The sequence below is a fragment of the Silurus aristotelis genome, assembly GCF_946808225.1.
Source record: "Silurus aristotelis genome assembly, chromosome: 3".
NCBI classification, from domain to species: Eukaryota; Metazoa; Chordata; class Actinopteri; order Siluriformes; family Siluridae; genus Silurus; species Silurus aristotelis.
The window spans coordinates 28,367,976-28,380,471 of record NC_139576.1 but is presented as its reverse complement, the minus strand read 5'-3'; the positions used below and the strand labels follow the sequence as shown (position 1 = coordinate 28,380,471).

General features: G+C 38.7%; 2 long non-coding RNA genes across 2 annotated transcripts in view; both read left to right on the top strand.

Annotated features, from left to right (window-relative positions):
- The window catches only part of LOC310724102, a 103,427-nt gene that overhangs the window by 11,555 nt on the left and 79,376 nt on the right, over nt 1–12,496 (top strand). The gene's annotated exons all lie outside the window — the stretch shown is intronic.
- On the top strand, nt 1,792–2,455 carry LOC310723821. Its single transcript, XR_014532800.1, has 3 exons — nt 1,792–1,997; nt 2,108–2,237; nt 2,328–2,455. It is a non-coding gene; the product is annotated as an uncharacterized lncRNA (long non-coding RNA).

Below are 12,496 nucleotides of genomic sequence, written 5' to 3'. Positions count from 1 at the left end.
GTAAGCAATGGAAAAAAACTGTGCTTTTAATCAAACTATGAGCCGTCCATTAAGATGAACATTTATGAGATAGTAAAATACAGCCCTGTGTAATGTAGGTCTCTGTGGTGCAATGGATAGCGCATTAGACTTCTAGACTCAGTGGTAGAGCTATTCAAAGGTTGTGGGTTTGAGTCCCACCACAGTTGTTGTGCTTTTTTTCTTGTCTTGCTAGTAGCTTTCATTGTACACCAGGTATATTGAAAAGCCATGTGTCATGTCTGTGCTTCTCGTACTGAGAGGCGCTAGAAACTTGCTTGTTAGAGAAACTTTTCTGGCTGCATTAGGTGAGAGAGGCTTACCACACCTTGTTTGTTTGTAGCGTTTTTGTTCTTGTCTTTGCATGGCTATGGTGCAGGAAATGCACCCGGACTGAGTGTGAGGAGGAGGAGGACCAGCAGGTGGAATGGGCAGTTGCATGAATGAGCAGGTGAGCGGTGAGAAAAGGAAATCACAACAACACAAAAGGGAGAAACAACAATGGACAAGGGCGTGGAACAAGAAGGAAAGAAGCACAACAACCAGGAGGATCACTTACAGCAGGACGGGAAATCTGAACCCAAATAGCACTAACTGAAAGTTTGCAAAACACTTTGGACGCGGTGGAGAAGAAGGACCAAGGGAAAGAGACATCAGTGGACACACAACAGGACGGAGACTCATGGACTCAAATGGAGTTGACGGACAGCCTGCAAAATGACCTGAACGCAATGGAATCCGACGGTCCAGCATGTAAGGAAAAGCAACAGGAATAAAAGATGAAAAGGGGAAAAAAAAAAGGAGGACAAACAAGTAAAACCAACGAAAATAATGAGGTCAGTAAAGGCAATACCTAATGTAGAGGTTTCCAGAAAGAAAGTCCTTAAAAAAGACATAATAAAGACTAAAAACAGGTTTGACTTAATAAAGGACTTGGAGGAGATGGACTGAGATGATCAGTCAAAGGGAAATTAAAATTTATCTTTATTTTAGAACCGTTATTGATTATAAATCGATATCCTTCTAAAAGTTGCTAAGTAACGCCGTGACATCATTGTGCGATGAGGTCATTTCGTCGTTGAAATGCAAAACTGTGTCTTTATGTTACAAGGTATACAGAAAATGTAGTACAGAGTCTCTATTTTGTGAGCAGCGCCACGGCGCCCCCCTCCCCAAACAGGTGAACACTTCCCAAGGAAGAACAATCAATCAATCAGTGTATAATTCAAGGCTGAGCAGGAAACATTGATTGTTACAGATAAGACTACGGTGGCCGAGAAGTGCAAAACACATTAACAAATCCGAAAACAAATTAACAAATCCAGAAACAAAATAACAAATCCAAAAACAAATTAACAAATCCGAAAACAAATTAACAAATCTGAAAACAAATTAACAAATTGGAAAACACTAACAAATCAAAAAATAAAATAACAAATCCAAAAACAAATTAACAAATCCGAAAACAAATTAACAAATTCAAAAACACATTAACAGACTATACCTACCTTTTCCGGTTTGTCTGACTTGTCGTTGTGTTTTTTTGATTTGTTAATGTGTTTCATGCAACGATTCAGACAAACCGGAAAAGGTAGGTAGATTGTGATTGGAATCTCTAAGTTTTCAATCACAAACTATACCTACCTTTTCCGGTTTTTCTGAATCGTTGCACGAAACACATTAACAAATCCAAAAAACACAACAAGTCAGACAAACCAGAAAAGGTAAGTATAGTTTGTGATTGAAAACTTACAGATCATTGGACAAGATACCTGTCAGTCAAGATATACAGGAAGTACAACAGTCTGCCGGCGGTAAAAGTTGGAATGTGTGTGTAAAAGTGTACAAAATGTATTGTCCTTACTGTGGATTCAAATTTGGTGTTTTGCCAAATTTCTGCAGTTCCTGTGAAAAGAATCTTCAGGTTTTACAAGAGGCACAGCAGAAATCCATTCAGCCGAAGCCAATGGATGTCACAGGTATTACCTTAGGTTCGCTAGGAAAAGCAGAGCTATTTCCAGTAGCTGTGTGTATAATGAGTATAAATAGTTAGTTTGTGATCAGTGATGACTTTTAATCTCGCACATAGGTAAAGACATGGACTCAACACCTGTATCAACTTAAGTCAGTTTTTGGAATATAGAAAACTGAAAGCTGGGGAAAGAACCAACTTTTCTTTGGGCAAGAAATGTGGAAGCAGAAAGGAGAAGAAAGACCAGGTCAATGATCATATTTAAGTGGCTGTTTAGCGATGGTTTGTGAATGGCACATTTGTTATAGTGATGTTGTTGGTACTTTTTTCTTTACAGGTTAATATCGGTATAATGTCACATAATATAACTACAGAATGAATGCATAAAACCGCAACGAGGGAGAATGCTCCCGTTATTCACGAATCCACTTGTAAATGCAAGTGAAATTCTCATTATGGCTGAAATTTTTTTTAAAGACTTTAATAAAGACATGGAGGAAGGACCCTATGTACTTCTGTACCCAGATGGCTCAGAGGTCATTAACGTTTCTGGGACCTGGAAAGCCAAAAATAATAATAGCAATAAAAACATGAACAAAATAGTCAAATTTTAAAACAATAGGTTTTTTTTTTTTTTTTTTTTGCTTAAGTTTGCTTTAGGTAATTATCATTTTTTACACAATTTATATTCATGCTTTAGTTTTTATCCTCAAGACTTTTTATCCTAGAAGTGCATAAATTAGCTTCAGTTAGTTCAGAATGCAGCAGCAAGAGTCCTCACTAGATGTAGGAAATATGACCACATCACCCCTGTTGTAATCAGTCTACACTGGCTCCCAATTAAATCTCGCATTGATTATAAAATATTACTACTGACGTATAAAGCACTTAACGGTCTCGCACCGCAGTATCTGAGTGAACTTCTGTACCAGTATGATCCTCCACGCCTACTCAGATCAAAAGGTGCTGGCTATCTGTTGGTTCCTCAAATAATGAAGACTACAGCAGGGGGCAGATCTTTCTCCTATAAAGCCCCACAGTTATGGAACAGCCTTCCAACCAGTGTTAGGGACTCAGACACAGTCTCAGTGTTCAAGTCGAGGTTGAAAACTTATTTATTTAATCAAGCCTTTTATCAGTAGATTTTTCTTAGGTAAAGGAGCAGATCTGGAGGGAACATGGATATAGAGTGTTTGGTGAACTGGTATATTTGTATGCTGTCGTCCCCTCACATTCACACGTTCACTCGGGTTTGTTGACGGTGGTGTGGTGGGTCGTCTCTTATCCCAGAGATCCCTCATGTCTGTGTTACCTTCTGGTTCTCCCTTTTAGTTATGCTGCCATAGCGAGTCTTGCCGGAGTCCAAACTGCACAGTGACATTAACTTTCATACACCAATAGAATCCATATCCTTCTCTTCCCGTCACCCTCTCTCTCTCTCTCTCTCTCTCTCTCTCTCTCTCTCTCTCTCTCTCTCGGTCGAGTTAAACATGCTCCTGAGGCTCCAGTGACCACTGTTCCTGCCCCTCTCCCCTCCATGGATCTTCACACTTCTGTGCAGCTTGGGACGGTCTCTCATCAACACCTTGGGTGGTTCCATGTAATTCCGGAGTAGAACGGGTGCTTTGAGGATGGATTGGACTGTAGTTGGTGTCGGCGGTCTGCTGCACTGACTCAGGAGTGCAGTTTGCTTCTAATCGTCATCACTGTACCCCGCAGCATTGTATATCTGCTTCAAATGGACATTTGGTGCAACCCAGATGAGGATGGGTTCCCTCTTGAGTCTGGTTCCTCTCAAGGTTTCTTCCTTATGCCATCTCGGGGAGTTTTTCCTTGCCACAGTTGCTCTTCAGGGACAAACATACTTACAAAGAACATATTTATGTTTAATCACCACATTATCTGTGTAAAGCTGCTTTGAGACAATGTTCATTGTTAAAAGCGCTATACAAATAAAAATGAATTGAATTGAATTGAATTGATATTATTCACGTGAGACTCAAAGGAAAGACTCGGGTCAATAATCACACCAAGGTCTTTGACTGCTGTACACACTGAGACAGAAACACCATCCAGAGATGCTACAGAATCTGAAAGTTTACTTCTAGCTGCATGTGGTCCTGGTAAAAGTACTTCCGTCTTATCTGAGTTGAGCAGAAGAAAGTTATTAAGCATTCACTGTCTAATGTCCTTTACACACTTCTCAACATTGTTAAGCTGATCTCGCTCATCTGGCTTTGCTGAAATATACAGCTGTGTGTCATCAGCATAGCAATGGAAGCGAATCCCATGTTTATGAATGATTTCACCAAGAGGCAGCATATATAAAGAGAAAAGCAGTGGGCCTAAGACAGATCCTTGAGGAACACCAAACTTTACCTCATAAAGTGTGGAGAACTCACCATTTACATCAACAAACTGATAGCGATCAGTCAAATAAGACCTGAGCCAAGAGAGAGCTGTTCCCTTTATTCCAACAACGTTCTCAAGTCTAGCAAGTAGTATAGTGGGATCAATGGTGTCAAAAGCTGCACTAAGGTCGAGCAAAACAAGGAAGGAGACAAAACCCTGATCAGAGGCCAATAACAGGTCAGTTACCACCTTAACTAGTGCCGTCTCTGTGCTATGATGAGGCCGAAATCCTGACTGATACATTTCAAAAATGTTATTCATAAGTAGGTGTGAGCATAACTGCTGTGCTACAACCTTTTCTAAAATTTTGGATATAAAGGGGAGATTCCTCAATATCAGGAGATTCCTGATATTGGTTTGTAGTTGGACAACTGACATGGGTCAAGGTCAGGGTTCTTAATAAGGGGGTGCATAACTGCCAGTTTGAAGGATTTAGGTACATAACCAGTGCTAATGGAAGAGTTTAATATTTTTAAAAAAGGTTCAATTACCTCTGGAGTTATCTGTTTAAATAAACTTGTAGGCAAGGGATCGAGAATGCAGGTTGATGGTTTTGATGAGGAAATTAATGAAATTAAGTCATTCTCATGAATAGGAGTAAAACTTTGTAATTGATTGTCTGTTATAATTACACTGCTGTCTACAGGGTTACTTGTAAAATAATTTGGATTTATATTAACGTTTGGATTTCTTGCCTGATGTTTTCAATTTTATTATTAAAAAAGTTCATGAAATCATTACTACCTATTGATGGTGTGCATGTTAGCGCAGTGCTTTTATTTCCTGTTAATTTTGCTACCGTGCTGAATAAAAATCTAGGATTATGCTTGTTATTTTCTATGAGGGTGGAGAAATATGCTAATCTAGCAGCACTAAGAGATTTTCTATAATTTAAGAGGCTCTCCTTCCATGCTATTTGAAATACTGTTAATTTTGTTTGACGCCATTTACGTTCTAATTTTCGAGTGGTCTGTTTTAAGGTGCGCGTATGATCATTATACCACTGTGCTAATTTTTTCTCCCTGATCATTTTGGTCTTAAGGGGAGCTACATCATCTAGAGTGTAACGTAACGTTGTTACCACTGAAATGACACTACACCCTGCACATGTAGGTGAAGGTGAATGTATTATTATGCATTAACCATTACGCGTTATTATGCATTGTGACATTTATTTAAATTCAATTCACACAAAATTAAATGGCCGCTTCACTCGTCAGCGAGCAAACAAAATGAAAGATACCTTGAGATAATGACAACAAATCGTTAATAATCAGGTTACTAAAACAGACTTTCTGATAATTCCTATATTTTGGTTTTGCTCGGGGGACAGACACAGTCTCAATATGGTGGATCCTGAGTGACGATTCTGTGCAGCTAGCAGACGGTCGGTTTAGCCTGTCTGTCTGCTCCCTGGCCTTGGCTCTAGACAGTCACTTGTTAACTAGTGCTGTTCTGAGACTATTACCTATACTACCTTTATCCAGAACTGAGCCCTACAACACAAACAACCATTTACAAAAATCACATCATACAATAATTTATTCTTATTTAATTTTGTGTGAATTCAATTTAAATAAATTTCACAATGCATAATAACACGTAATGGTTAATGCATAATAATACATAACTATTGCACTAACCACTAAGGCATCAAACAAACAAAATTTTCAGTCTTGGACAAACGCTCAAGAATATGAAGTCAACACAAACCTTAATTTTCCAAAGCTGGACCACCAAGATTCGATGCGCTGATTGCTAACCGATGTACCATACATGTGGCTTCTTGAGCCAGCATAGTAGTCTGTATGGTGATGACGGAGGGTGCACTGTACTGCTGCCATTGTACCATTTTCTGTTCCACAGTCCGTTCGTAGTCTCATAGGAGAAACATTAAGATGTTGTACACAAGTAATGAAGTTGTGTGCAATTACAGCAGGATCATTGTTGGTTGGCCCACAATTAAGCCCCAGGACATGTCTCGAAAAACCGTCAATGCATCTTGATATAGCGAAACCAAATGGCTTTAGTTTATCATAACCATCCACATGCCACTCGGTCCCATGGAATGATAAGTATGTCGAACAAATCTACGACGTCTCCTTTGCTCTGTCCCATTTGGGCGAAGTTCTTTTAGCAACCGCATAACATCATCACGTTTAACACGCAACTTGTGTTTCTGCTGAAGTGCTAACCACATCGTCCGGTAACCGAACAACTGTCCTGGTCCACGGAGCTCTGCTCTTATAGCATTCCTTACATCGTTTATTGGGGAATAGTTTTGTCTTCGAAACAGACCTGCATCCTTCAGAAAATCACTCCATATGAATGTCCCTCCTCAAAATAGCGTTGAATTAATTTCATTTCCCTTGCTTGCCAACGTTTAATTCTGATATTTTCTTATATTTAAACAGAGAACTTTACACATTACACATAAGATTTCATACTTCCTGTATACCTTGAGTGACAGGTGTCTTGTCCAATGATCTGTAAGTTTCCAATCACAAAGTATACCTACCTTTTCCGGTTTGTCTGACTTGTCGTTGTGTTTTTTGGATTTTCTTAATGTGTTTCGTGCAACGATTCAGAAAAACAAAACACGTTTAACAAAAGACTTTTGCTCGAGAACAAAGTGATACAAAAACACACAACAGGCTGTGCAAAATTGGCAGTCCATTGCATTGCCCTCTGACTGTCAACAGTCATGCACATATAATAACAGGATGCAAATTATTTTTGCCACTGTCGTTTTTCCACAGCTGCGATGATCCATCATGGAAACACAGACAACCTTTGCAAAAAAGACAGCAACAAAAACAGCTTCGGAAATTCAATTCAATTCAATTCAATTCATTTTTATTTGTATAGCGCTTTTAACAATGAACATTGTCTCAAAGCAGCTTTACACAGATAATGTGGTGATTAAAAATGAATATGTTCTTTATGAGTAAGTTTGTCCCTGATGAGCAAGCCGGTGGCGACTGGCGACTGTGGCAAGGAAAAACTCCTTGAGAGGAACCAGACTCAAGAGGGAACCCATCCTCATCTGGGTTACACCGAATGTCCATTTGTGGCAGGTATACAATGTTGCGGGGTGCAGTGATGATGATCAAAAGCGAAGTGTATTTCTGAGTCAGTGTAGGAGACTTGACATCAACTACAGTCCAATCCATCCTCAAAGCTCCCGTTCTTACTCCGGAATTTCATGGAACCACCCAAGGCGTTGATGACAAACCTTCCCCAGCTGCACAGAGTGGCCTCCAGTCAAAGAGAAAACTATCCAGAGGCAGGCCTGGATGAAGTGGGAAGATCCACAGAGGGGAGAGGGGCAGGAACAGTGGTCACTGGAGCCTCAGGAGCATGTTTAACTCGACCGAGAGAGAGAGAGAGAGAGAGAGAGAGAGAGAGAGAGAGAGAGAGAGAGAGAGAGAAGAGGGTGACAGGAAGAGAAGGATATGGATTATTAAGTGTACCTATTGTTGCATGAGAGTTATACATTTCAAAAATATTATTCATAAGTAGGTGTGAGCATAACTGCTGTGCTACAACCTTTTCCAAAATTTTGGCTATGAAGGGGAGATTTGATATTGGTCTGTAGTTGGACAGCTGACATGGGTCAAGGTCAGGTTTCTTAATTAGGGGGTGGATAACTGCCAGTTTGAAGGATTTTGGTACAAAAGCAGTGCTGATGGAAGAGTTTATTATTTTTAAAACAGGTTCAATTACCTCTGGAATTATCTGTTTAAAGAAACTTGTAGGCAAGGGATCGAGAATGCAGGTTGATGATTTTGATGAGGAAATTAATGAAATTAAGTCATTCTCGTGAATAGGAGTAAAACTTTGTAATTGATTGTCTGTTATAATTACACTGCTGTCTACAGGGTTACTTGTAAAATAATTTGGATTTATATTAACCGTCTGGATTTTTTGCCTGATGTTTTCAATTTTATTATTAAAAAAGTTCATGAAATCATTAGTACCTAATGATGGTGTGCATGTGAGTGCAGTGCTTTTATTCCCTGTTAATTTTGCTACCGTGCTGAATAAAAATCTAGGATTATGCTTGTTATTTTCTATGCGGGTGGAGAAATATGCTGATCTAGCAGCACTAAGAGATTTTCTATAAATTAGGAGGCTCTCCTTCCATGCTATTTGAAATACTGTTAATTTTGTTTGACGCCATTTACGTTCTAATTTTTCGAGTGGTCTGTTTTAAGGTGCGATCATTATACCACTGTGCTAATTTTTTCTCCCTGATCATTTTGGTCTTAAGGGGAGCTACATCATCTAGGGTATAACGTAATTCCTCTGAAGTCAAGTCAAGTCAAGTTTATTTGTATAGCGCTTTTCACAACAGACATTGTCTCAAAGCAGCTTTACAGAAAACAACAGTGAAGGTGAATGGTGTGCGTTTGTCCCTGATGAGCAAGCCGTGGCGACAGTGGCAAGGAAAAACTCCCTTAGATGATATGAGGAAGAAACCTTGAGAGGAACCAGACTCAAAGGGGAACCCATCCTCATATGGGTGACATCAAGAGTTTGGTCATAAATCTTTCAACAATACAGAACAATTTGTGATCATCATAGATCCAGCATCAGCTTCTCCATGCCAGGGCCTTTAAACACTCGGCATCTACTTCTCCATGATCATCCATAGGTCCATAATCTTCACGAGGTGGGACGTGACTGGAGCTGGCCAAACCTCAGGATGCCTCGGGATGGGGAGAGAAAGAGAAGCAGTGGAGAGGAATTAGCGTAGCTGCTGTTCATGATATTAACAGCACAAGTTGATAATGTGCATGTAATCATATATTCTGGAGCACAAGGTTGTGATGTGATGTGTGTGATGTGTGTTATGTGTAGGCTTTGCTAAAAAGATATGTTTTTAATCTACACTTAAACTGGGAGAGTGTATCTGAACCCCGAACACTGTCAGGAAGACTATTCCAGAGTTTAGGAGCTAAATGTGAAAATGCTCTACCGCCTTTAGTGGACTTTGCTATTCTAGGAACTACTAGAAGCCCAGAGTTTTGAGATCTCAGGGAGCGTGACGGATTGTAGCGTGTTAAAAGACTGGATAGATACATGGGAGCCAAACCATTTAGTGCTTTATAAGTGAGTAGCAGTAGTTTGTAGTCTATTCGAAACTTAATAGGAAGCCAATGTAGGGACGATAAGATAGGGGTTATATGATCGTATTTTCTTGACCTAGTAAGAACTCTTGCTGCGGCATTCTGAACTAACTGAAGGTAGCAGCACACTTGCTTGTCGACCTTTAAATTACTGGTTTTATGGTGAACAGTCTGTAAATAGATTACAAAGAAACAAAAGGAATCTTCAACCTCTGGCTGTTTGTAGCTCGCCTTCCCTTCACCTACATGTGCAGGGTGTAGTGTCATTTCAGTGGTAAATTAATGCCAAATGTTAGACTAAAAAGTCTATTTCTTCTCCTGCAGAGCTCCTTCATATCTTATAGTAATAGAGGGCAGTATTGGCTGGACACTTTAAATTACTCTGTTTTTGTTATTGAAATCTCCCTTTCAGTACTATTTTACATTTTAGGTAGCACAATGGTATTGCAGTTTCTTCAATGAAAACCCAGAAAACAATTCACTACATAACTAATGTTTTGAAATCAGACCAATTCTCCCTGACATTGCTCTGCACTCTAAAAGCAAAAGCAACAGTAACTGTTTTAAAATGTTAGCATGGAGAACAGGAGACATGTATTTGCAATTTACAGTGACATTTTATTACAAAAGTTTAAATCAAGTTCAAATCACTAATGAACCTTTCTGAGGTTGAAATCCCAAAAAAGTTGCTTCTTCTCCCAAAGCTACTACTCTGGTTTTATGCTTAACAGTCTGTAAATAGATTAAAAGGAAACAAAACGTACCTTGGGCCTCTGGCTGTTTGGATCTCACCTTCCCTTCACCTACAAGTGCAGGGTATAGTATCATTCCAGTGGCAAATCAATTTGAAGTGTGGCTACTTGGTTCTTGTTAGGTTCCTTGTTACATTAGTGGTCCAGAAACAACCAAATTCTCTACGAGACCTTGCTTTTGTGTGGACATTTTATGAGGTTACCCTGGTGTACCGAACTTTGCCATGCGAGCTGAACTCCCATCACCTGGCTCGTTAGTCTAGGGGTATGGTTCAGAGTTCAACTCTGGGACAAGTCTTAGATTTACACTGAATAAACTTTGTGTGGGCAAACACAAGCTGTAATAACGCTGTATGGCTGATAACTTGGTTCTCGCTTGCTGCAAGTTTCCTCACACCACCGAAGAGATTGAAATCCTTCAAGGGCGATTTCTTCTCCTGAAGCTACTGAGCCCAAAATTGCCTAAACACATTGAAATTACTCTGGTTTTATGCTGAACAGTCTGTAAATTAATTACAAAGAAACAAAAAGAATCTTGGACCTCTGGCTGTTTGGATCTCACCTTCCTGTAGCGCTCCACTCAGTATTCATATTAACTAGGGCAAGGCTTTTGGGTTCTGTTAATTTATTAATTAAATGTGTTAACCCTTATTAACTAAATTTTAAATGTTATCTTGGATTTCTCTTTTAAAATACACAATGAAAATGTTTTCCTTACCTAACTATGAATTCACCTTTCTTAAGTTATAGTATTAATAAAGATTTTAACCGTGTGTCTAGGTAGGTCTCTCCCCAAATAAAATAATAACCTCTTTCCAGGTAAATAAGAAAATAACACAACACAAAGTTTTAGAAAATATCTCTTGGTTATTTACTCAAAAAATAAGTTATTATCTCAAAGAAAATAAACAAATTAAATAAAAATATAATTGTTCTTTTTAAACCTTCATAAAAATTATATAATATATATATTATATTATAAACCAACATAAAATGTTCCTCTTTTTTTTAAATGAAAATACTGTAATTGAATTGTCTCTTCTTAACACAACAAATGTAAACACTGTCAATACTGTATCATATATAAATGCACAGAAAACAATTTAAACTCTATTAACCCTCAAATGGATTAATTCAGAAACCCTCAATATACCCCCTTTATCACTTAAAAATCACTTAAAACAGACTTTTTTGTGGGCCCACAACACACCTTAATGCAATCTAAATCCGGCAACCAAATTTATTATAAAACTAAAATACCGTAGCAGGCCTGATGCGTTGCTCGTGTTCGTAGTGGCCCAAAACTTAATGGCCGCTTCACTCGTCAGCGAGCAAACAAAATGAAAGATACCTTGAGATAATGTTTCTGTCCCAGCCTTTCACCAACAGTCACGGGCGCAGTCTCATCATCCGATCAGCAAAACAACACGAACTCGATCTCCTTTTTAACAGCACGTTCTTAGTAAAACTCACGAGTGAAATCCTGGTTGCTTCAAGCTCTGTATGAATCCTCTCTCTGTCTTTAGATCGAAAACAGTAGATAAACTCCTCCAACTGTTCAACTGAGAGTCAAACTTTAACTAGAAAATGTCGTTTACTTGTAATGAACTGACTCCAGCATATACTTCAAAGGTAACTCAGCGTTAGCATTAGCAATAGCACAAAAGTAAACAGTCTTTGAACTTCGTGTAGAAATTCCTCCCGTTTCTCAATATGCACCTTGTCACTCTTCTCATCTGGTTGTCGTGCAAACAATCATCAAAAACAAGTTACATTTTGATTTGTGCACTAATAATTCTACATTTTAACTCAGAAAATCTCTGTATCACGCTCATTCTGCTGCTCCACTCTCCTTCTATCTCTCCATGCTGCAAACCCGACACCTGACTCTACTGCCGAACGTTATTAACTCAATCAATGCTGGTTTAGACAGCTTTCAGAAATACTTTATCTTTTACTTAAAACAATAAACATACAATCATTTTTAAACTGCTTTTAACATTTTTAAACATAACTTATTAAATTAATTTAAACCCTTTTTAAATCACACTATTTATATACTCTTATTAAATGATACTACAAGCATCACTTATTACTTCATGTTTTTAACTGGGTTACATTCCCTTCACCTACATGTGCAGGGTGTAGTGTCAATCTACAAAAGTTTTAATGAAGTTCAAATCTCTAATGAGCCTTTTTGTTTCCTGCAG